This window comes from Euprymna scolopes, chromosome 10 (assembly GCF_053919585.1).
Source record: "Euprymna scolopes isolate OS-2025 chromosome 10, ASM5391958v1, whole genome shotgun sequence".
Lineage (NCBI taxonomy): Eukaryota > Metazoa > Mollusca > Cephalopoda > Sepiida > Sepiolidae > Euprymna > Euprymna scolopes.
The window spans coordinates 95,401,573-95,428,762 of NC_136491.1; the positions used below are offsets into that span (position 1 = coordinate 95,401,573).

General features: G+C 32.1%; 1 protein-coding gene across 15 annotated transcripts in view; it reads left to right on the forward strand.

The window, feature by feature from the left end:
- Positions 1–27,190, forward strand: part of LOC145286150 (synaptotagmin-1-like) — a 285,233-nt gene that overhangs the window by 36,874 nt on the left and 221,169 nt on the right. The gene's annotated exons all lie outside the window — the stretch shown is intronic.

Genomic DNA, 27,190 nt, shown 5'->3' on the forward strand with positions numbered 1-27,190 from the left:
TTTACTTCTTTTACCATATTTCCTTTTGTTGTTTCACATTGTCCGTTTGTACTTCCATACTTTAAGGATTTTTTCTTTTCGTCTTATTCCATATATTTATTCTTTAACTGATATTTTATTTGAATCCTAATTAAAATATATCCTATTTTTGTTAGATAATTATGACCCGTTCGTACTTCCATACTTTAATGATTATTTTTTATATTTTACAGTTTTTTTTTTTCTTCTTGTTTTTATCTATTTCTTCAGCAAACTTCGTCATGGTATTGTTTTTTGAATTTATTCATTTTCCGTTTTCTTACCAATATTATCTGCAAATTGTTTTCTGATAATTTCTTTCATATACTTTCTATTCTTGCTAAATTTACTTTTACTTTTTCTTTCATTTTTACTATTTCTAAATTGTTCTTCGTTTCTCTATTTTTTGTAAAAAAAATTTTTCTTTTGTTTCTTTAATTTTCCTTCCCTAACCCTAATCCTTTCCCTAATAAATAACTTTAAAAAGTCCATCTTCATCCCTTTTTCAGTAAATTTTAAAACCAACATTACTTGTTTGATTGAATTGAATTAAAAAAAAATAATTAAGTGCTATTCAAACATTGTACATTCTTTCCTTAAATTTGTAATTGGAAGTTTCACTTTAATAAAATCTTCGTTATTTTTTTTTTAATAGAATAACACCTGTATCCACACAAATATTTCCTACCTGTTTTGAATTGTTAAAAACGAAAGTCATTAGATTTCAGAGAGTGTTTGGAGACGGCAGCTATTCTATAAAATTACTAAATCGGTTTTTGTTTTTAAATTCCCCAAAACTTAGTGAACAAAAATAAATATTTTATCAAGAAGTCTATTTAACTAGATAAAACAAATATTTTTAAAGAATATGTCTTATATGAATATATTTTACATAAAAAAAAACATCATCCCAGATGATACTTTTACTAGCACGAGTTTATTATTTCAAGATATCTTTTAAATATCTTGAAATACTGTATTCTCCCAAGATTTATTCAAATTTTTTATTACTTAAGTGAACATATAGTTTTATTAACGACAAATGCTGTGTTTATTTCACAAAAACAAAAATAAAAAGTTAGTTTAAAAAACCTTATAAAACTAACTACACAATCAGATTTATTTATGAATATATACAAAAAAGGTTCTAAGTTTCCAAAATGTTGCAACTAAAGGTAAAGAAAGTTACCATATTTAAAACAAATAAACAGAATTTTTTTTTAAATGATAGCAATAAACCAGGAATCTCGAATAGAAATAAAGAGGATAAAGATTCAAAGGATCTATATACATATTCTATACAAAGTTATTTATTGATTCAAACGAGAATTTTTTTTTTTCACGGGGTTGGTTAAATAAATTCATGAATCATTGATAACGATGATGTCAGTAAGAGTTTGATCATGTGCTGTTTACTTCTTCTTCCATATGGTTGGAATGAGAGAACTATGATGTCTGCCTATCAATCTATTGGATTGTAATTCTAACTTGGACAACTAGCCATTGGACACACCCACAAGCGTATACTCATGCATAGTAACATGAATACTGCGTCTTTTAATATAAAAGCAATATGCTCGCATATTTGTTTTTTATTATTATTATTATTATTATTATTATTATTATTATTATTATTATTATTATTATTATTATTATTATGTATTTTTAAATTCTCTTTTAAAGGCAAATCTTTTTTTTTTAGAAATCAGTTGAATAAAAAATAAAAAAATGTATTTTTTTTCCTTATTAAAGTTTAACGTAACAACGTTACGAAGAAAGTGACTTCTCTTCAGTTAAAAAAAAAATTCATAAAATGATTTCCAAAAGTAAAATAAAGAAAGCCAAAATGATTTGATTATCACATTTTCGCTTGCAAAAATAAATATTTTTAAATATTTTATTTTGCTTATAGATATGCAAAGAAAAATGAAAAATTGATAAACAGATTGAGATCGCTAAATAGATAGATACCGATAGCCTCATATCGTAAAATAGATATATACAATAGCAGACTGATATCGACAAACAAATAAATACAGATTGATATCACTAAATAGATAGATACTAACAGATTGATATCGCTAAGTACCGATAAACTGATATCACTAAATAGATTCTTGCAATAACAGATTGATATCGATAAACATATTGGTATAGACAGACTGATATCACTAAATAAATAGAAACTGACATATTGATATCTTTAAATAGGTATATAAAAACAGACCGATATTGTTAAATATATAGATGTGACTACACTGATATCATTGAATAAATAGATACTGACAGATTTATATCTCTAAATAGATGGATAAAAGCAGACTGATATTGCTAAATAAATGGATATGGCCACACTGATATTGTTAAATAAATAGATATTGGCAGACTGATATCTCTAAACAGATGGGTAAAGACAAACTGATATTGCTAAATAGATAGATATGGTCACACTGGTATTGCTAAATAGATATTGGCAGACTGATATCGTTAAATCGATAGGTATTGACACACTGATATCACGAAATATATGAATACTGACATACTGGTATTGCTAACCCGATGGATACTGACTGATATCGCAAAATAAGGAGGTGACGGTGGTCAAGTAGTTATCAACACGGGCTGACGGAGTGGGTGTCCAGTTCGTTCCACAAAAATCACTTTCACTTAGGTTTCACTTAGGATGTTGGCAACCTTCATGTGGTCTCTCCCGTGGTACTTACCTTATGTCTTCCTAGAAATAATTCTGACTAGAAAAATATCGGGGAAACCAATGTCAACAATAGAATCTTCGAATTTCATACTCTCAGATTTATATTGCAAAATAGATACAGGTAGATACTACTAAATAGATAGTTACCGACATACTCCTATAACTAAGCAGACCGATACCAAGAGACTGGTGTCGGAAAATAGGTAATTTTTAACAGACAGATAGACAGACATATCTAGCTCGACAGATTGATAGATGCAAGCAGAGAGACAACCATATGAAGGGAACATAAGTATATGTTACCGGGAAAATTCATTTCTAAAACATAGGGGAAAGCATCCTGCAATTTTGGAATGAAATGGAAAATAATTCTAATCTTTAATGTCTGCAAAAGAAATATATTCGTATGAATGAATTTTATCTATGTAGGATTGAAAATAGGAATAATAGATTCTAGCATATGGTTTGGTTTGGTTTGGTTTGGTTTGGTTTGCTGTAAAACAGCTTGTTTAGTTTTATTTATTTTAAATGTTTTACTTTGAATTGTTCAGACTACTAGTCTCATCCCGCTTTGTTATTTTCACAACGTTTCAGCCAATGTAACTTCCGATGCAGTGTCAACAAATACTGTCATAGTATTTGCCGTAAGTTCATTCCATTAATCAATTTCGATACTTCCATAGTGTTCTTCATCTTTCGGCTGACGATCATTCCATCTCATAGTGTTGTTCATCGTTCAACTGGCAATCACATTAACTCTTATCGTCGAGTAGATATTGGCCTTGATAAGTGGTGAACCAGTGGTAAAAAAAATAAAATAAAATAAAAATAAATCTACGACCTTCTTCAGGGGCATCTTTTCGAACGTGTTAATATTTATATCCAACTTGCGAAGCGCTACAGAATTTCCAACTGAAAACAGCAAACAAAATGGGAACAGTAGTCCGAACAATGAAAATAATACAATAGCAATAGTCATCTCAAAATTTTTGAAACATTGTTTAAAAAGATTTATTGTATATTGCTATTTTGCCAATAGTTGGGGGTGGACAGATTGTGGGTTCATACCTGTCTGAATGATGTTATATAATCAGTAGCATTAATCTTAGGTGGGTTGAATCGACTATCTCCGAATGAGGAAGTGTCTAGGTAATATTAAATTCACAAGCAACCCTTAGTTGCATGTATATCCCATTTAAGGGAGATAATGTCCTTGCAGTTCTTGCAAGGAAACGTCGATGTGCTATTACATGCAGTGCTTGGTTACCCATCTGGTACTGGCCAGGCTCAACGTCGCTTAACTTCGGTGATCTAATGAAAATAGATATTATAAAATGTGATTACGCCATGTTATATTATCAAGATATTAGTACGTAGATGATCAAAAGTACAGAGCTGATAGGGATTGAACTCGCCATAGCTGATTCCATATGCTGTGACGTTCATCCATTTGATTGATAATGCATGTCCACTGACATATGTCACAAATACGTCATCGGTCGGTGAATTCGGGCATATTGTGCGATCGCAATTGGAATTTTACAGCAAATAACTGATAATATTATTGAACTACTTCTACATATAGACTTAAATGTGCACACACGCATACACTCATAAACACTAACACATGAAAGTATATACAGATGAAGGACTCATGTATGATATGAAAAGAAACTGGAATCTTATGGAGATGTCAATTATACCAGTTATTATAGGTGCCACAGGGCTTATGAAGAAAAATCTGGAGTCCTACCTAACTAATATTCCTGTTGAACCAAGAGCAAAAGAGATCCAGCACTTACGGGAACAATGAGGATACTAAAAAGAGCTCTCGGTTGGTTTCAATAAAAATCAAGGCATTGTTGGCAGCTGGTTTGGTTGCAACATGCCCAGCGTTACAATCTTCAAAGGAAGAAAATTAGAAAAAAAAATTTTTAATAATGAAATATATACACAGAAATATTTTATACATTTCTTTTTTTATAAAGTATGTTTATATGCTTATATATTTCTATGTATTGGATCCACTTCTAAACTAATGAATCGATCATTAAAAAGTTTGGAACACAGCTGCCAGGTGTGATGGTGGGTAATGTTGGCTACATTTAATTTAATATATTTAGTAAATATAATGAGGTGGCTGAAGCCTTTGGTGAAAGTTTTACTAATAGATATTAGATATCAATTAATAAATATCCCTCAAAATTCAGGTTTTTGTTTGTGCATTTTAAAGGGTCTTTAGGGAGCATAATATGGGCTCAGTTTCCTATTTGAAAATTTAAATATTTCAATTTTTCATTGAATTTCATCAATTGTCACACGACATGCTAGGCTGAACCTTTAATTTGAGATATTTTCTAGAATAAAAATGATGTAAGGGATTTTGCTTAAAATTGAAATAAGAATTCTAGACATAAGGTTTCCAGTTATTATGGGTGCCGCAGGGTTTATGAAGAAGAATCTGAAGTCCTATCTAACTAATATTCCTTGTGAACCAAGTGCAAAAGAGATCCAGTCAATTGCACTTAAGGGAACAGCAAGGATATTAAAAAGAGCTCTCGGTTGGTTTCAATAAAAAGCAGGGTAATGTTGGCAGCTGGTTTGGCTGCCCCAGACCCAGCATTACAATCTTCAAAGAAAGAAAATGTGCAAACCTATCCGGAATTAGTTTTACCTGTCCTAGGATAGGGAATAATTATATCTATATACTACATTTAACATTCCATTGACGATGATACTTACGGGCTTTAAAGGCAGACGATTAAAAGATATATCTGCCTTACTTAAAAAATGCGAGTTTTATTTTTGGTGCCTTTAAACCCCCACCCACACTTTTTGCTGATGAGTAGACTTTGTTTTATAAAATCAAATGATAAAATTATTGTCCAAGACGTATTCTCTGTCTCAATAAAAACATCGTTTCCGAAACGATTGTACAATATATTGATTTTGTTTGTTCTTCCTTGTGAAACCGATTTTTAATTTTTAATTTTAATTATAAATTATCAATTATTTTACTCAACACACACACACACACACACACACACACACACACACACACACATATATATATATATATATATATATATATATATATATATATATATATATATATATATATCAAAGGCAAGCGGGCTGAAACAACTATTGGAACAGGAAGGAAAAAAACATTTATACAATAACTGTTGCTTCCAATAAAGCCTTCATCAGATGATGACTCTGAGTTCAGGCATGGTTTCAGGGCCAAAGCATCATTACCACTAACCCAGAGCACCCCAGCAATATCTCACAATACCACCAGACTTTGTTAGATTGTTGTCAATCTGGGATTACCATATCCATGGTGATGGAGAAAGAGTCTTGTCTTGTATTTTCCTTGAGTATTTTTTCTTCTCTCTCTCTCTCTCTCTCTCTCTCTCTCTCTCTCTCTCTCTCTCTCTCTCTCTCTCTCTACATATATATTGTTTTATTTATATTTATAGATAAAATAGTTAGTCATGACTATGTATTCGCCATGCTGATGAGCTATATTAACGGCGAAACACATATCTATAACTTTTTTCCTATAAAAACAAATAAAACAATGTTCTAAATAAATTTCAATTTTGATTTTGTACAATACACACACAAAATTATTATACAAATGCCATTCGTCATGTAATACACAATCTTAGCTGAAATAAATTTGACGAGTTAAAATCTTCTTTCAGTACAAACTTTTAGCAGCAAAAAAAAAAGATTTCTGCTTCAAATGGAAATCTTTGCCCCCCCCCCAAAAAAAACATCAAATCTTTAATTCTTCGGTATATTATAAGAATGGCTTTGATTACCTATACCATAGTTTTCCAAAGTGGGCTCCACGGAGACCTGGGGCTTCGTAAGTGCGGCTGAGGGGCCCCAGAAGCCCTTTCTTAAAGAGGACCAAATGCTTTATATAGAAAAATTAAATGGCAGCATATATTTAATTATTGATCTTTTTTACCGGAAAGAGATATGATATATAACTACAGGTGTAAAGAGATATGATATATAACTACAGGTGTAAAGAGATATGATATATAATTACAGGTGTAAAGAGATATGATATATAACTACAGGTGTAAAGAGATATGATATATAACTACAGGTGTAAAGAGATATGATATATAACTACAGGTGTAAAGAGATATGATATATAACTACAGGTGTAAAGAGATATGATATATAACTACAGGCGTAAAGAGATATGATATATAATTACAGGTGTAAAGAGATATGATATATAACTACAGGTGTAAAGAGATATGATATATAACTACAGGTGTAAAGAGATATGATATATAACTACAGGTGTAAAAAGATATGATATATAATTACAGGCGTAAAAAGATATGATATATAATTACAGGTGTAAAGAGATATGATATATAATTACAGGTGTAAAAAGATATGATATATAACTATAGGTGTAAAGAATTTCAAGATTGTTCATGCAAAAGAAAATAAAAAATAAATTAACAAAAAATGCAACAGTTTTAGATTAATCAAAAACAAAAAATGTTTGTAAACATTATTATTACTGTTAAAATTTGAAATTAATGTTTTTCATATTTATTTTAGAAATTATCTTGTTAATGCTCTGTGAAAAATCTTTGCCCTGCTCAGGGGTTCCATGATGTCCTGATGTTTGAGAAACCCTGTTCTGCATAATTATCTATATGTCCCTTTCTTAGTTAGTCCATACGTTACGCTTGGCAAAAGGCCCAAAACAGTTTTTGAAGACACCACTGATTCAAAAAAATGGCCAAATTCACGAAATTAAAGAGAGCAATCTGGCAACCCTGGACAAGACTATGAGAGTTACCCCCCTTTAATGTAGCCTCGTTTTCAAATATTATTATAATTATATATGATTATTATTGTAATCGCGTAAGAAAGGAACGCATAGTAATTTTGACACGCATATATATGCTGTTATTCACCAAAAGAAGTGGCCAGTAAAACGTTATATAAAAAAGGGAAACTTTTTCAAACTTTTCTAACTTTCGAAAAATTTTTTAGAGTCCCAAATGCTCAGTCTTATCTCTCATATATGACTTATCAAGGACTGCAATTATGTTTTAACTCCTTCTTCTTCTTCTATTCCTTGCTGTAAGACAACATCCTTAGTGTCGTCACTGAATGTAAAGGCCATTGCAGGAATTGCTTCTTTGTGTGTGTGTGTGTGTGTGTGTGTGTGTGTGTGTGTGTGTGTGTGTGTGTGTGTGTGTGTGTGTGTGTAGCTTAGTGGTGTCACTTAGTCAGAATTGTAAACGGTTTTTCGACTTCTTATGATTGTCCTTTATTTATAACTAGCATTTCAGCCCGGCGTTGCCCGGCTGTTTTGTGGTGTATGTTGATCAAAAAAAAAAAAAAACTGTCAATTTTTTTAACTTTGACCCCTATTATGACCCCTTAACATTTATTGTTTGGGGCTCAAATTAAATTATTAAGTTAGATCCATGTCCAAGGAACCTATATCTAAAATTTCAAGTGCGTAGACCCAAAATTGTCGGAGGAGTTTGGTAGAATTCTCAAAGGCTAAATCGTTGAACTTTGACCCCTTAACAGACAAATTTCTGCCCGAAAACGGATTACAAAGATTTTCCCAAATCTTAGTACCCTGTATATCAAATTTCGAGTCTGTAGACTGAAAAATGACAGAGTTATTGCGTAGGGAAATGTACACAGACAAACACACAGACACACAGATACACACACATATCCTCTCGCCGTGGGAGGGAGATAAATATGCTCCCTAATATATATTCATTGTGTTATAAAACGACTTTCTAGGAAAACATGAGATCCCAAATGTAAAACCTTTATACTGTAATAATTATGCAAATCGTCAAAATTCAATCATTGTAAGGGCATCTAATTGGGGCTTTACTTCACAAACTTAAAAAAAATTTTACAGTTTGCCATTTCTGTCATATTTGTTCTACACAACTTTTTCACAAAAAACTGTATATCTTTATTTTATTTGAAATATGATGAGCATCACAATGTAACAGGAAAGGTAGCAAAATAAATTATGTTTAAATCAATCCATACCTAACTGTAACAGAGTGCGGACGCGCTTATGCAAATGCCAAGCCTTGCGCAAAATGATGTCACGGTAAGTGAAAAGAAAAAGACTATAAAAAGGAGAAGGATCACGTTAGGGACGTGGGTGACGTCACAGCCGTAACGAGAAGTCACACGTGACGAGAGAATGAGGGAATAAATGTCGCAGATAAAAAGACAAAGAGTCGAGTTATTGCATGAGCTGGTTTCCTTGCGACGGTGACTACAACATGTTAAAACGTGGGTAGTGTCACATAGTGATATCAGTTTTTATTAACAACTTTTTGGAGCAACATAATGATATCAGTTTTTATTAACAACTTTTTAGAGCAACATAATGACATCAGTTTTTATTAACAACTTTTTAGAGCAATATAATGATATCAGTTTTTAATAACAACTTTTTAGAGCAACATAATGATATCATTTTTTATTAACAACTTTTAGGAGCAATATAATGATATCAGTTTTTATTAACAACTTTTTAGAGAAACATAATGATATCAGTTTTTATTAACAACTTTTTTATTTTAGAGCAATATAATGATATCAGTTTTTAATAACAACTTTTTAGAGCAACATAATGATATCATTTTTTATTAACAACTTTTAGGAGCAATATAATGATATCAGTTTTTATTAACAACTTTTTAGAGAAACATAATGATATCAGTTTTTATTAACAACTTTTTAGAGAAACATAATGATATCAGTTTTTATTAACAACTTTTTAGAGCAACATAATGATATCAGTTTTTATTAATATCTTTTTAGAGCAACATAATGATATCAGTTTTTATTAACAATTTTTTAGAGCAACATAATGATATCAGTTTTTATTAACAACATTTTAGAGCAACATAATGATATCAGTTTTTATTAATAACTTTTTAGAGCAATATAATGATATCAGTTTTTATTAACAACTTTTTAGAGCAACATAATGATATAAGTTTTTATTAATAACTTTTTAGAGCAACTAAAAATAAAGAGTTAATAGTGAATGAGGGTTCAGTGTTTCTTATAACTGAAAAACTGTTTGGTTTTTATATTATGTACAAAATTATACCATGCAGATGTGACTATTTCTGTGCATTCGATTGGCTGAAATAAGTTGCTGATTAAGATCTTGTCCAATCGACAGTCAATACATTTGGAATAACAAACAATATTCATTTACCTATAAAACTAATAGAAATGACAGTTGTTCAAATCCGTGGTTCAAAATTCTTACAAAAAAAAAAACGATAAGAGTATTAATTTAAAGATAAAATATGTTTCATTTCAACTCTTTTTTTTTCTGATTCGACTTCTGGGCTACTTAATATTTAGCCTGTAGAGGGAAAAAAGAAAATAATTTAAAGAAAGAATGACAAAGTCGATCCATGAAAAAATATGTATTGATTTTCATTGAAAACTTGTTGGAATAACCATTTCATAACGAATAAGACTTAAGAGTATCTTTGAAGAAATTGTTTAGCATGTGTAGTGTTGGTGTGTTTGTTGTCAGTGTGAATATGCATGTGACAATGTGTAAGTTCAGTAGACGATGTAGACACACACACACACACACACACACACACACACACACACACACACACACAAAGTCATTTTACCACTTGAGAATATTGGTAGAAGTTCTTCATATAATATTGAAAAATATTTAGCAGAATTGATGTTTCCTTCACACTCTACCAGGTCTGAGTGACCATCACTCCAAATTACACCTCATATCACAACCGGGAAACCCACCATGTTTCAGCATTGGCTGCAGCCTTTTTAAGTCAAACTCTTGTTGAGGGAGTCTCCATACTCGTACCTTTCTTCTGCAAATAAATTCAAATCATGACTCATCAGAGAAAATGACATTCGTCCAAAAGGTCATAAGTCCCTCCACCATCTCATGAGCCCAATCTTTTCTGTGCTTGGCAGGACGAAGAAGAGGTTTCCTTCTTGCAGCTCTAACACAGTAACTCAGCTTGTGAAGATACCTGACAGCTGTTTTAGGGACTGACACAAGCTTGCATTGCAATGTAAGAGGCTTTGAACCGAGGATCCTCTTCAACTTTTTTTTTCACAAGATGCAAAGTTATTTCAGGGGGCCCAGGGCGACCTGGATGAGGTTTTGTGCACTCTTCGTCCTCTCTTATGAATTGTATGATTACTCTATTAACAGTAGAAAAGAGTATTGAAAGATTTCCTGCTATTTTGTGTTGACTAAGACCACCTTCATGTTGACTCATGATTCGTCCTCACAGAAATTCTTATAGATCTGATGCCCTTTTGGTTTATGGCATGTTTCAATGCTGTTAGACGCAATTTTAATGAGCTATTTCGTTCAGGGTTATAAATCCTTTTCGAAAAATCAATAAGGAACAATACGCTTTCACTATATGGGAATTTTACTTTCTCCCCTGGGCCTATTTTCTGCCCACCTGGATTTATAACCCCAAACGACATTTGGACTCCTTCCGGTAATGGATTACCCAGGTTGTATCAACTTCTCTTTTCGTATAATTTTCTCCATATAATTATCCACAACCACTCAAAAAACTATTTTCAATAATTGTGCTGAAAAGCAAAATTAGCGTCCATTCACAGCTGAACATTTTGCTAACCGCATTTCATTTCCTCTGATAATATGAGCCATTGTTGAAAATCCATGGATTAAGGAAATTAAAATAACCCCTTCTATATATTCCTTTTGTCAAACAATAAATTCTAAAATCGAATATATGTCTCTATATGTTGTTTTTTCAGAATTTAAACTTTAACCACGAAACTTATATATTGCTCTATTCTTAAATATATCAGGATTTTTCATCTGAATTCTATCAGTGTCTTATCTCGCTTTTATATATATATATATATATGTATATATGTATATGTATATATGTGTATATATATACATACTTTTTGTTTAACTTTCTTCCTTTGAAAGTTGTAACGTTGGGTATGGGGCAGCCAAACCAGCTGCCAACATTGCCCTGCTTTTTATTGAAACCAACCGAGATCTCTTTTTAGTATCGTCGTTGTTCCCGTGAGTGCAATTGTCTGGATCTCTTTTGCACCTGGTTCACCAGGAATATTAGTTAGGTTCTTCTTCATAAGCCTTGTAGCACCTATAATAGCTGGTATGATTGATATCTCCCTAAGATTCCAGTGTGTGTACTTGTGTGTAAGTGAGTTTTGTGAGCAGTGCGTGTATATACTGTCACTGTTTGTTCAGCAGTTTGTGATTGTTTCTTGTTATGTGTGCCAAGTGCCTTCAGCCAGAAGTTGAGGCTGGTTTTAATGACATGTCCATGTATGTTTGCTCTGAAAGTAACTAGAAAAGTGTGTGTGTGTGTGTGTGTGTGTGTGTGTGTGTGTGTGTGTGTGTGTGTGTGTGTGTGTGTGAGAGAGAGAGAGAGAGAGAGAGGATTCTGTAGTGTTTTGTTTTTATATGCATGTGAAATATTGTAACAGGTGGGGGCATATATTTTGGCCTTTCTGATAAAAGATGTTGATTAAGAACTTATCCAAACGACAGTCAACACCATTAAACAACATTCGAACCCATTAAACAACATTCGAACCCATTAAACAACATTCGAACCTATTCTAATAATATATGTTTGCTTTCAACCTCATATTTTCTTAAGACACAAATATTCATATAACATACCATAACAGATTTCTTTGACCCACTCAGGTTTCTCATGATTTTCTTCCAGAAACAGCTGTTAACAGAAACAGCTATTCATTTATCTAAGCTTTATGTAGTTAGTTCAGTGGATAGTGATGTCTACTTGTAAAGATAGTTATAGTGATGTAGTAGCCGAAGTTGCGGTGTAGTCCTCTCTCCTTGCAATAATGTAATAAAATAAAATAAATACAAAACAGGCTATGAGAATTGGTTGCCAGGTATCAAGTAGCCTACATTTACTATTGCTTCACATGCAACCCTTCAAGTGAGCTTATATCTAAGCCACATGAGTAAGCAAATAGCTGGACGTAGTAGTCAGAGACTGTTGGAGAGGAACACTGTGTCGGGCATTTTATATAATGCTTATTGGACTCACTTGTACACTACATCACGCTTATACTCTCACACTGAATAAACAAAGGCAAGCACATACTCCCAGGGGGCCAAAATGAACTATTAAAAAAAAAGGCTAGAAAATTGAGCTTGATTAATTTTCAATTGAAAAATTTGAAGAAAAAAAAAAGGAAAAAAAAAAGACCGAAAACTGAGTTTGACTAATCTTAAAAATTAATTTGGAAAAAAAAGGCCAGAAATTTAAGCTAGGTTAATTAAAAAAAAAAAATTGTAAAAAAAAAAAAAGGTACCAGAAAATTTCATATAGCTAAATTTGAATACTTATTTGGAAATAAGAGACAGAAAATTTAGCTTGGCTACTTTTAAATATTTATTCTTAAAAAAAAAGGACAGGAATTTAAGTTTGGTTAATTATTATTATTGATTTTTGAAAACACAAAGCGAACCAGGAAATTTAAGTTGGCTAATTTTTAATATTTATTTTGAAAAAAAAAAGCCAGAAAATTAAGCTTGGCTAATTTTGAATATTTATTTAAAATAAAAGTTAAAGAATAAAGCTTGGCTAATTTTGAATATTTTTTTTTTTTTAAAGTACTAAAAATTTGAGCCTTACTAATTTAGAAGATTTATTTTTAAAAAAAAGGCCAGAAAATTGCGCAATGGTAATTTTGAATACTTCTTTTAAAAAAGAATTTACAAAAAGACAAATTACCAAATTGATTATTTATCGATACTGGATAATTCCCCAATAAGATAAAGAGTGAGACTAATTAAAACGCAATGATAAAAATGCTTCAACAGATACTGTTACACCGGCCTTTCTAACACAAGGGAAATTACACCGGTTCTCACTATATATAGTGCCAGTAATGGAAGAAGCGACAGTACTACCATTGACTAGCTGCGCACGAGCCAGTTATATCCGTTTCCTACTTTTGTACCTGTGATGTTAAATACACTTGTTCCTTAAACCAACCTCGACTTGATTTTCTTCTTTTTACTATTGTGCTTCGACCAACAGACACATTCAAATTTTGAAAGGATCAGGGTTAGGTTTATGGTTAGGTTTAGGGTTAGGTATTATATATCTGAGATCTTATATTTATAATTCAAATTTAAATGTGAATGCCAACTGAAAATAAAATGACTTTTGGATGTAAAAGATTATCACTGTTTATCTCAATTTTCTTATTGTCGAAACAGGGCAAAGGATTAACATTGACTTTAGATAATCTAAATCGTTTTTTTTTTCACTGTTTTTATTTATTTATTTTTAGAATTTTTCATCGTGTGTTTACTTTAGATCTGGATTAACCTTAATGACCCTGCCAATAAATTCAAATGCTGTTGTTTAAGGATATTAATTATTAAACTTTTCATTAACAGATCAGTGTTGAAGACAAAACTAAAAAAAAATATTAAAATCGGTTTTCTCTATCGCTTGGATACACACTTTCTCAACAGGTGTAGTTTTGGCTCATTTCGGGAAGCATGACTTTTTTTTTTACACGTACAATGTCTTGGCAGCTAACAATCGATGCAGACTATTTGTTCCAATCTTCAGCAATTCTCTTGCAGAAAAATCGACTTTGAAACTTTTTCATCTTTCTTTCACATCAAACCTTTTCCACTTTACTCGTTTTCATCCCAAACAAGGCATATTGCCACTTGGAACATAAGGGGCTATTATTTGGTTCGTGCCATATGGGAGCCTGGAGGAGTTGAGCTGTGAGATATCTGTTAACATTATGTTTAAATTTCTTCAAGTTAGTACAATCAGGGAAGCAGTAATCGACTCTGAAACTTTTCATTAAATCTATTCGTTGTAATACTTGGATTAATCGCACAATTGTTTTCATCTTGAGTGTTTCGGTCGATGTAACCTCCAACTTTCTTCAGTTTGTCAAACATGGCGACTTATACACCTGAGGAAGGTCAAAGGTTACATCGAGCGAAACGTTGTACAAATAACACCCAAGGAGAACCATTATGTGATTAATCCAAATTATACAAAAAATCATACCTCATCTCAGATATTCAGAATTGTAAAATCTATTTTTCTTTATTCTTCTTCACCTCAAACAAGGCATGTTGCCACTTGGATGTAGAGGGTTACCCAGGGACCTAAGTTGCAGGGATACTATGTAGGGAGTTTAGCAGCAAGATGTTTGTTCATATTACACTTGAACCTCTGCATGTCAGTACAGTTGGATAAGCAGGAAACCGGAAGAGAATTCAAAGTCTAGCAGTTCTGGGGAAGAAGCTATTAGAATAGAAGGCCTTTCTACATCTAGGGATCTCTACTGTGTAGGGGTGAGACTTTGCTGCTTGTCAGGTTGATTAGAAGTATGTACGTCAAGAGGGAACACATGCTATTAGTCCATCAGAGCACATGCTATTAAAGTATTTGTAAAACAGACACAGGGATGCAACATTGCGATGATGAGATAGAAGTTAGAGCTTGGCTGATAGTGCAATACCTTTTAGATTTCAGACTTTTTTATCTAAGAGTGAGACTCATGGTAGATGCATCAGTCCAAATGTGGCAACGATACTACATGCACGGAAAAATTGTGGCTTTGTAAAAAACATAGGATACTCTCTGGTTTGAGTCATTTTCTAGCACAGTAGAGGGAGCCCACCTTCTTTACAGCAGCCTTGGCAATTCCTCAATTTGTTTGTTCCAATTCATGTTCCCTGTGAATGTTAAGCCAGAGAGTTTGAAGGGTGTGTTCTCAGGTATGGTGTTATTTGTCATGGCAATTGGTGGTTGAGAAAGTTTTTGTAGTTGTTAAATGAAGGAAGTTTGGTCTTAGTAGCATTCTATCTTTATTGGAGTTCATACATTAGATCCATTGCTCTTTCTGCTTCTTGTAAAATCGGTTCTCTCTCTTGTTCTAAACACTTTCTCACACCTGAAGATATTCTCTATCTGTATAAATCTAATATCAGACCATGAAAGGACTACTGTTGTCAAATTTGGCTGGTGAATCTCTGTGCGATTTGGAGGTTCTTGGTAAATAGCAGAAAAGTGTCTGTAATTTGATTGATCCCACTCTTTCTTCTAATCTGCAATCTCTCCCTCTCAGAGATATTATGTTGCTAGTCGCAGTTTTTTTCTATAAATACTATTACAGCATCGGTTCTTCCGAATGGTTGTATATATTCCCTGCTTCTTTTGTTCCTGCTCGTTTGACTCGTTGGTCTAGTGGTCTCCATTAATTTGCTGTTTTGATACTTCATTGTAATACAGTTTTCTATTCCAGCAGTTTCTTTCCAAGAATTGCCGGATTGCGGAACTCTTTTCTTCGTTCTTGTTAGCTCATGTCATCAAGTGGCTTGTCTAGAGTGATTTCCATAAAAAATGTTGATTTGAATTTTTTTTGTCAGTATTTAGTTCTTAAATCATCATTTAGTTCTTAAATCTTTATTTAGTTCTTAAATCATCATTTAGTTCTTAAATCATCATTTAGTTCTTAAATCATCATTTAGTTCTTAAATCTTTATTTAGTTCTTAAATCATCATTTAGTTCTTAAATCATCATTTAGTTCTTAAATCATCGCAAAATCGTCATCAATTCTTGAATGTTATCTTCGTAACATTCCAGCTGACGTAGCCTCTGACTTTTTCAGATACATATTGTCAAAATCAGGAATCTTTATGTCGAACTTGGGAATCTAATTTTGAACTGAATCCCTTCTTTAATCCATGGAGATAGATCCTTCTTGTTCCATCAGCCATAATTGGTTAAATGTCTTAAGTAAGTGATTCTAATTTTATTCCTAGTTAGTATCGCATGCGGTAAGGATTGAACCTTCAACTCCTCGAAAATTATTACTTAAAAATGGTTATCATTTAAAACTTTATCCAAAACGAGAAGAGTAGTCTGTTGAATTCGAATAATACCAATTATTAATGCTCATCCAAAAATAATAACAAAACTTTTCACACCTGCCAGTATTATCTGTATCTCCATAAAGTCACCATTCGCCATGGAGTATTGTTGCCACATCAAAACTGGTGCACCAACCACTAACTTCACTGTCTTAGAAAAGATTGTTGTGATATAACTGGGTTGAACAATTATTAGTTTCTCATCAACCAAAAAGAAAAGTACTCGCTACGACAAAATTGTTTGTTAGAAAAATATAAAATATTTTATTTCTTGCTTAATGTCGCGTGTTTCAGCCGGTAGACAGGAGAGGAGAGAGCAGAAGATGGGCAGATTTCAGCGACGACTCGTGGCCACCGTTGCTTTTTTGACTGACTCACTTTTCCTCCACCTTGCTTGTTTATATCGACCTGTTCTCTTGCAGATGTTTAACCCCGGTAGCTGTGAAATCAATTACTTGACCTATTCACCTCTGGTGACGTCAGTTTTGGCAGGTCTACACTCATTACTCAACACTCAGTATTTTAGTCTGCAGACCACCCAGTGTGTGTGTGTGTGTGTGTGTGTGTGTGTGTGTGTGTGTGTGTGTGTGTGTGTGTGTGTGTGTGTGTGTGTGTGTGTGTAAACTCAACTCGTGACACTATTGCATCACTATTGTGTTGCATCTCTGTGTTTTACGAGTATTTTTAAGAAATTTTCTCTGATGAACTTATTGCACTCATAAACACTCAATGAGCAAAATCCCACCTCTTCACTGTAGAGGTTTTTGGATGCCGGGAATTTTTAAATTACTTATAATGTTTGTCATAAGTGGAAGAAAGTTAGACAGTTAAAAAAAAAAAAAGATGTAGAAAAATCTTTCAGCTGCCGAAGGTTTGTCAGCAGTTATCTTTAAGCAAGAATCATCCAGTAGATAAGAACAGAGGAGATGTGTGGAGGTTTTTTCTCGTTACTTTCAGGGTTCTAAAAGATTGGTATGACAATGTTCACCCATAGTGTTAGCACACGATGAAACAAAACAAAAAATTAAATAGAAAAGAGTACAATTAATAAACAATAAATGTTTGCTAGAAAGTAATCAGTTAGCCGTAAACCGATTAAAACAATTCATCAGTTTTATGTGTTAATGTTAGAAAAACTGAAAATTTGGTATGACAATGTGCACCCATAGTATTAGCACACGGTGAAACAGAAAATATATATCTTATTAAATAAAATACTCTGACATGGGTGGCGGGTGTAGTACAATTTAATGAGAAGGTACAAACTCGGCACTTTTTTCTTAATAAGACAAGAACTGAAGTATTGTTAGGAACTTACAAAAGTGAGACACAATAGTCATATGTAATGAAAACCGTTGTAAAACCTCTTTTCTAAGAACAGTGAAACGATTTATTTAATTACCTATACTGTCCAAATGAAGACAGGAAAGATAGAAAGTTCTTTGAGTCACAGTAAATCTCTCAACAGTTATGTTCAGGCAAAGATGATTCTTAAACCTCTAGTGGACAGGGACACAAGAGAGAGAGTGAGAGAGAGAGAGAGGGGGGGAAGAGAGAGAGAGAGAATCTGTCAACAGTTATCATCGGGCGAAGCGTCCAGTGGATAGGGACACGAGAGGGAGAGAGAGTGGGGGGGGGGGGGAAGAAGGCAGTCTTTCTTCGTTGCTTCTCAGGTTTCTCTCTGTTGACTGACCGTGATTCCTAAAAAGGCTGAAGTAGTTCTTCGGGGCGGGGAGAGATGAAAATCAGTGCGCCCTGCAAACTGATTGGTCAGTGTGTAACCAAATCATCTAGCAGGAACATATCCCCGTGAGGGGAAATAAGTCTTTATTCATAATTGCTACATCTCCACCATAGTTGGCTAATTGAAATGTCTCAAGACAAAACACAAATGCATAAGATGAAAAAAACCAAAAAATCAATTTCCTTCATTAATTAATTTCCCTTGCAATCAGAAATGTTTATTTGTGGATTATTTTCATCTAATTCGGTTTTGTTTTCTCGCGAGATGAAAGACTTAAACATTGATTTCCAATTGATCTCAGTGATGATGAAACACCTTCACAACATTTGCAAACACATCTTGTTATTGATAATCTACAAATAGATCTTGTATAATCAAATTATTAACAAGATCGGAAAGAGAAAAAGAAAATGAACTCATTAAGAAAAGATGAGCCGCGATTTGATTCTCATCATATGGAAGTTGTGAAAAACATGGCATTTAATATTTCTTGTGTGAACAAGCTACACATTAGTGTAAGCAAATGGTTGACTCTTATTTTCAGATTAAAAAGGATTTGAGCCGACTTATAAAGGATTTGGAACAAATTTTAAGGCTTGTAATTTTCTTGTGTTTTTTTTTTCTTATTTTCGTAATCTATAATAAAGACAAATGTGTATCTCTTATATATGAATATTTTTTTAATAAATTGTAGCAAAGTATTGCGTACATGAGCCAAATTCTGTATAAGAGCCTAATCCATCCAAGGTTGGAGTATTGTTGCAACATCTGAGGGAGATGTTGCTCAGAACAGCCTTTCCTGCCTTCACAAAGTACAAAACCAATTTCGAAATCTAATGGCTAATGCCTTTTTTCCTCCTTACTAACCGTTTTCTCACAGAAGAGACGTTACCAGTATTTCTCTGCTCTATCGTTATTTTGATCACGAGTGATCGACCGAGCTTCAATCTATGGTTTCCCTCCCTGTAAAACATTCTCAACAAAAACTCGTCAACTACAACCACTATCAATAGTTACCCTTTTTCTCTCTTCCTAAAACTAAACGAAACTTCCATGACCAAAAGTTCTTTCCTAGATCTATCAGTCTGTGGAACACAATACGTGAGGCTGCTTCCAAACTAACTACAACATGGTTGTTTTGCATTCCAATGTAAACAGATTCTTGTTGAACCACCTTCTTAAATAATCAAATTCTCTCCAATCACCACTACCATTAGCAATCATCACGGTGTTGTCTCACCGTTAACCATCCTCGACTGGTCTTTGAATTTTGATAAGTGGTGACAGCTTCGTAAATAACAACAAAAAAGAAGTGTGTTACTCTATTTCAAATAACGTGGTCCAACAATAACAAATGGAAATTGGGTAGTCAAAATCTAGGTTTGATTTGTCAACTTAAATGCTATTTAAGTCTAACTCTTTAAATCTGCTTAACATAATTTTATATGTACTCTTAGATATAAAACAGCAGCTGTGAGGTAGAACCGTCATGAAGAGTTGTCTTTATTTCGAAGTCTCGAAATTAAGACGAAACGTTGACGGACACATAACTCGGTTTGGACCTTTTTCTTTCTTTCTTTCTCTCTCTCTCTCTCTCTCTCTCTCTCTTTCTCTCTTTCTGTATATATATATATATATATATATATATATATATATATATATATATATATATATATATAGGTTTAATGATTAAAATAAAATTCTGTAGATTAAAATATATACAAATATATTCAAGTTAAAAATTTATTGTTTGAAACAAGGAATTTATGGGGAAGAATTATATTTATTTCCTAAATCCGTGGATTTTCAATAATGGTTCATATCATCAGAGGAAATGAAATGCAATCAACAAAATGTTCAGCTATGAATAAACAAATATTTTGCTTTTCAGCACATATATTTAAAAAGTTATTTAAAAGTTATTTAGATGGCGCTTTAGAATCATAGAAAAAGGGATATCATACAATCTGGGCAGTTCAATATTAGAATGAATTCAATAGTTTCCGGGATATTACTGCCAGGTCAGACGAGTAGTAGTGATCCAAGGGGAAAATCAGAGGTGATCGAGTAATCTGATATATCCAGAATATTTGGTTGTCCCATACCGTGATTTCGAAGGGCATATGGGATGGTCGTCCTCTTCAGCGATATAAAGATCCGGTAATATAAGAAATCCAGAGTCCTTCGTGGTGCAGAGATATTGCATCAAATAGTGAGTAAATGTTCAAATTCACTGCATATATTTTCATCAATAATTAAATACGTATATGGGAGTGAAAATTCCCAAAGCTTTATACCTTGAGTCATATATGCAAATTTTGAGTGCGAAAATCCTCGAATTTAACAGGTCTTGGATTGAACTTTACCTTTTTGGCTAGGATCGGCCTGAAAGTATTATCTCACTGTAATGTCTGATAGGAAAATTCACGTGATCTCTAATCTGTGACTTATCTCATTTATATATATATATATATATATATATATATATACATATATATATATATATATATATATATATATATACACTCTTTATTTGTTTTTACATGAGTAGTAATATGTTGCTACATAGTCATGAGCATGTTTCAGTCAGCTAGTTACCAGTAACTTCAGGCGATATAGCCCTATACTAAAGCAAAGTTTGCAATGAAAATATAAGGTCTTCTTCGTCACGGGGAGTTAATATCAGGAGGTTCCGTCAAATGTTGTGAAAAATAAGATTTGGTTGTATGTAAATAAGACTCAATAGCTGTAGGTAGACAGATACATAGATTCTGAATCTCTCTCAGGCAAAACTCGATATGGCCAATTTGCATATGTACTTAAAAAAAATAGTTTCTAATAAATTAATATGATGCAATATATATATATATATGTATTACGCAGGAATCTCCATTTATCAAGGCCCGGAGGCCACTCGAGGATAAGGGTTAATGGGTATACATTAGTCAATGTGATTATAGCGTAGTAAACATAAGTAGTGGGAATTTTGTAAATTGGATTACTTAGGGGGACGGTTCATCAAGAACTTGTTTATGTTGGACTTGAAGACAATCAGATTGTAGTCAGCTGGAAAGCAGGTAAACAGAAGAGAATTCCACAGGTGAGCAGTTCTAAGATAGAAGCTTTCTTTATGGAATCTATGTTTAGGTTTAGGCACAGATAAAGAGTGGGTGAAATTGTTGATTAGTGGTTTTGGCTCTATATATGCGTATGTGTGTGTGCGTGCGTGCGTGTGTGTGTGTGTGTGTGTGTGTGTGTGTGTGATGGACTCATAATGTATGGATTGAGCAGGACAGTTTCTGTTCATGCTCTACGCAGATTGGCTTGCTTTCATAATCTTGTATGTACCTAAGTGTTAATGCCTACACACACACACACACACACACACATACATATATATATATATATATATATATATATATATATATATATATATATATATATATATATATATACTAACTTGAGTGCCCGGTGTTACCCGGGTATTTGGAGGTGTGTGTTGAGCAAAAAAAAAAAAACAAACGAAAGTGGTGGTGGACAGGCAGGCTCAAACCCATACCGCGAAGGAGGAAAAGAATGTGAAAAAAGAAACGTGACGTCTTTGCTGTTTCGCCCATCGCCAAACCGGAAATTACATAGGTTTAAATTAAGGCTAGTCAATCGAAAAGAGGGGATGAGTTTCGAAAATATCGGCAAAAAAAGTGACCCCTCCCCGTAGAAAAGTTTTAGGCAGGCAGACATACAAACATACATACATATATGCATTTAAACAGACAAGTGAGATTTATATTATAGATTAGCCTGGGTGCCCGGTGTTGCCCGGGTGTTTGAAGCTGTGTGTTGAGCAAAAAAAGAAAATAGTTGTGATAGGCAGGCAGGCTCGAACCCGTGACGCAAAGGTGGTGTTTGTAAGGGTGTTGGTTGAGAAAAAAAAAGAATAAAGGAAAATTGCGAGCAAAAAAAAAAAGTGGTTGTAAGCAGGCAGGCTCGAATCCATACCGTGAAGTAGGAAAAGGAAGTGAAATAAAAAACGTGACGTGTTTGCTGTTTCGTCCATCGCCAAACCGGATGCAACATAGGTTCAAATTAAGGCTACACAATCGAAAAGAGGCGATGACAAAAAATATCTGCGGGAAAAGTGACCCCTCCCTGTGGAAAAGTGCCCAGTTGAGGGTAAGGGAATTAATGTTTTCAGTCAATTTTTTCGATATTTGTCGTCCGAAGAGTCGAGCTTCAAAATGATACCGATTTCGTGAAAATCTGTCACCTCTGTCTAAAGTTTTTGCGAGACATATAAACATACATACATGCATACATACATACATTTAAACAGATTTTTGGGATTTATATTATAGAAAACTCTTTTACTTAATTTATTGAACACTATCAACAACCTTGTTAAATTACCAACAAACTTGTTAAATTATCAACAACCTTTTTAAATTATCAACAAACTTGTTAAATTATCAACAACCTTGTTAAATTCAATATTTTTTACTTTTGGATATATTTACCTGATATATATATATATATATATATATATATATATATATATATATATATATATATATATATATATATATATATATATATACTGTCTGATTCTCTGTCTATTCCACTGTGAAGGTGCAGCGAATTAAGTATTGTGGTATCTATTCGAGTACTTAATACAAAAGTTTTTTTCTCAAATTTAACCATGTTAAACCATCAATCTGGTATAAAGCACTCATTGTTAATCAATGGATTATAACTTTTGCCTGTTATTCACGGATTAAAATGTCTAGTATTGCATATTTCACAAAGTTATACTAATTTAGTGATTTCAAACAATGATTTTTATCCCAGAAAACTGCAGTCATCCCAAAATGCATTGACAATGTTTGTTTTTTTATGAACATGACCTTGCTAGCAATTACTCAACGAGGACGTATTATTTCTTTTGCTCGGAAATCATCAAAATAGAACCAGGCCGATATTTTGAAAAATAAATTGCAATTTTAAGAAAAAAATTAAAATGACATATTTTAATAACTTTTTTTTATATTTATGTATTATTCCTTAATTGGAATTCATTTTTGAGATGAGCATTATATATTAATTTATTTTTATTTCGGACTATTATTCTCATCTTTATTAGTTGTTGTTTTTGATCTTTCATTGTTTTTTTTTATTCACAACGTTTCGGCCAACTATTCTTCTGGCCTTCGTCAGAAATAAAAATAAATTAACTTTTTTATGTTTATATTCTTTCTGAACATTTTGTATCATTCTATATTTTATCCTTCGTTTTGTCTTTTAAATTTTAATCTTAAGTAATCCATAAAAATATCATTCTTTTAACTTGGTTTAATTAATGATTACGATTTTACTTTGGTATTTGAAGTTTGCTAGCATTTAATTTCTGGGGTTGTGGTTTAACATCCGGTACTATGATGTCACATCCAGTGCTATGCAGTCATATACATCTGTACTTGAATTAAGGCCATTAATATATTAACATGATAATGGTTTACTATTTCTTTATCACGTCTTTTATTCAGAATTGGTAGCAATAGATTCAATATGTGGAAATTCTTGTAATAATAGATTGAATATATTGAGATTTTTGTAGAGATTCTTGTAGCAATAGATTCAATATGTTGTAGAAATTCTTGTAGCAATAGATTCAATATGTTGAAATTCTTGTAGCAATAGATTCAATATGTTGAAATTCTTGTAGCAATAGATTCAATATGTTGAGATTCTTGTAGCAATAGATTCAATATGTTGAGATTCTTGTAGCAATAGATTCAATATGTTGAAATTCTTGTAGATTCAATATGTTGAGATTCTTGTAGCAATAGATTCAGTATGTTAGGATTCTTGTAGCAATAGATTCAGTATGTTGAGATTCTTGTAGCAATAGATTCAATATGTTGAGATTCTTGTAGCAATAGATTCAACAGGTTGGCATTCTTGTAGCAATAGATTCAATATGTTGCAATTCTTGTAGCAATAGATTCAATATGTTGAAATTCTTGTAGCAATAGATTCAATATGTTGAGATTCTTGTAGCAATAGATTCAATATGTTGAGATTCTTGTAGCAATAGATTCAGTATGTTGAGATTCTAGTAGGAATGGATTCACTTATTTAGATTTTTGTAGCCGTAAATTAGGATCTTGTGATGCTAGTAGGAAGAAATTCAATCTGTTGAGATTCTTGTAATAATAGATTGATTATGTTGAGCTTTTAGTAGAAATATATTGAATATGTATAAATTCTTGTAGCAATAGATTCAATATGTTGAGATTTTATTTAGTAAGAATAGATTCAATTTGTTGAGAATCTTGTAGCAATAGATTGAATACTACTTGTAGTGATAGATTCAATATATTTCGACATTCAGAAGAATACTTTATCCTATAACTATCGAAGTTTGTTAACTTATTAAAATCAAGAGGGTTTTTTTTTTCATTTCTGAATAGGGAAACAAACCTAAATATGTCCTTTACTTAAATGGGTAAACTGTTTGATTTTCACTTTACTGTATCACTAAATAGTAATATCTCAATTAAATGACAATATCCACCCGAATTAAATATATATAAGTGAGGAGAGAAATCAAATATAGTTGTCTTTCCCCAAAAGACCTATTATAATATTAAAGACAGTCCTAATTATGTCCTTTTACTTATACTCTTTATTATTGCTCTGACTATATTTATAAGAATCTGCTTGACGCCAAATTGGAACTATACTGTAGAAATAGTTCAAGAAAGCTTCTACAGATATATCCTCTCTTTTTCCTTAGCATCATTCATTAAATATATAAGTTTTTTAATATTGTACTAGTTTATAGTCGTTCCTTGATTTGTGTTAGTAAAGTACCTGGGTATGTCAATTTCCATTGTTACCTATCTTCTGCCGTTTTATAAATGCATGTTTCTAAGCAAAGATAATATTGGATACCCTTTATGTCTACTTTTTGATAGATTATCAAAAGAAGGAGTTACTTTGTAAAATATAAGAATTATTTTCTTAAATCCTTTAAATGTATAAAACATGTATCCAGTTTTTAAAAAAAAAGTCTTGTAGACTTATGTGAGATTCGAATTCTGCAATCATAAAATCTACTGCTTCAGTAAGGTATACTTTGACTATTCCTTCTTTGTCACTCAATCATGTTTTGAAAAACACAACATTTTAATAGGATACAGATTGTATACTTTTTATTTTTATTTTATTAGCAGTAATGACAATAATCAAGATTGCTCTTTTTGACTTCCGGTTTCGGCTGTCCATTTGGCTGTATAATTAAACATGGTCAAGCGGACAAGAAAGCCATTCTTAGCATGCAGAAAGGTTAGGGTCTTCACAAAAAAGATAATCCAGTTTAAAAATCCTATAGATTTATGTAAGATTTAAACTCGGATATGTCAAGTGTAAAAAACTGGCATTTAATTCTTAATGTGTTGACAATTTGACATCATAAAAACTACTACCTTAGTCATGTGGACTATACCTATTCCTTTTTGACAAGCAATCACATTTAAAATTTACACGTAAACAAACTGCAAAACATCATAAGTTTTTATAATATATAGATTATTTTCTTCACATGGACATCACATTTTTTTCTTCAAATGTATGCTTCTGTTTCTTTATATTTCGTGGGTATAACCCATCATCAAAGTTGAAATAATATCCAAATTAAAATAATATTTGTTTTTCTTTCAGAAAAAGAAATATAAAATTCAAATTTATTTCATTTCAGATTTACTTTTTGCTCTTTATATATTTTTTTCAATTTTCCCATCTGCAAGTTGCTTTTTTTATATTCATGAAGTTATTTTTTAAAACTCTGTGCCTTTATTTCAGTTAACATTGTAACTGACAATAATTTTATTTTAACTGATCCAGTTGTTATGTATTTCAACAAATACATTTTTTTTCAATCAAAGCGCGATGAAAAGAATTCAGTAAATAAAAGCAAAAAAAAAAAATGTAGATACTTATGCATCTATGTTACTGCGTGGAAATAATAACGTTATTATTTAGAAAGTCATTCTTAACATCGAAAGGAGGGGGTGCTAACTATTATGTACTTTCACCTAACAATTTAAAAAAAAAAATATCATAAAAATTGAATTTAACATAAAAACACTATTTCAAAAAGTGTCGCGGTAACATTAGATACATAAGCACCAACAAGTATTTTCCTACAAAATTTACAGTTTTTATGAAAAACAATAAAACTTCTCATGATCCAGTTAAGTAAATTAAAAGTTTCAAAAAATAAAAAACATCTTTTACTTGTTTTATCTCGTTTATGACTTATTAACATGTATAGATGAGTCACGTATACACGTATATAGTGAGACACACTGTGCATGTGTATATATATATATGTGTGTGTGTGTGTGTGTGTGTGTGTGTGTGTGTGTGTGTGTGTGTGTGTGTGTGTGTGCGTGTGTGTGTGTGTGTAATTATTCTAACTTTTTCCATTATATATAAAATATCACGTTTCCAAAATTATTGTTTTGATAATTAAAGTTAAGGTGTAGATTGTGTGCATAAGTTATATAGAGATAGCAAGTTTATACTGAAACACCGAAGAAACCGATTATATAAAGAATCCGTAGTAAGAACTGACATGTATCTGAGAAATAAATTACATTTTTGCATGTGTATTGTTTCAGCGTTCCTCTT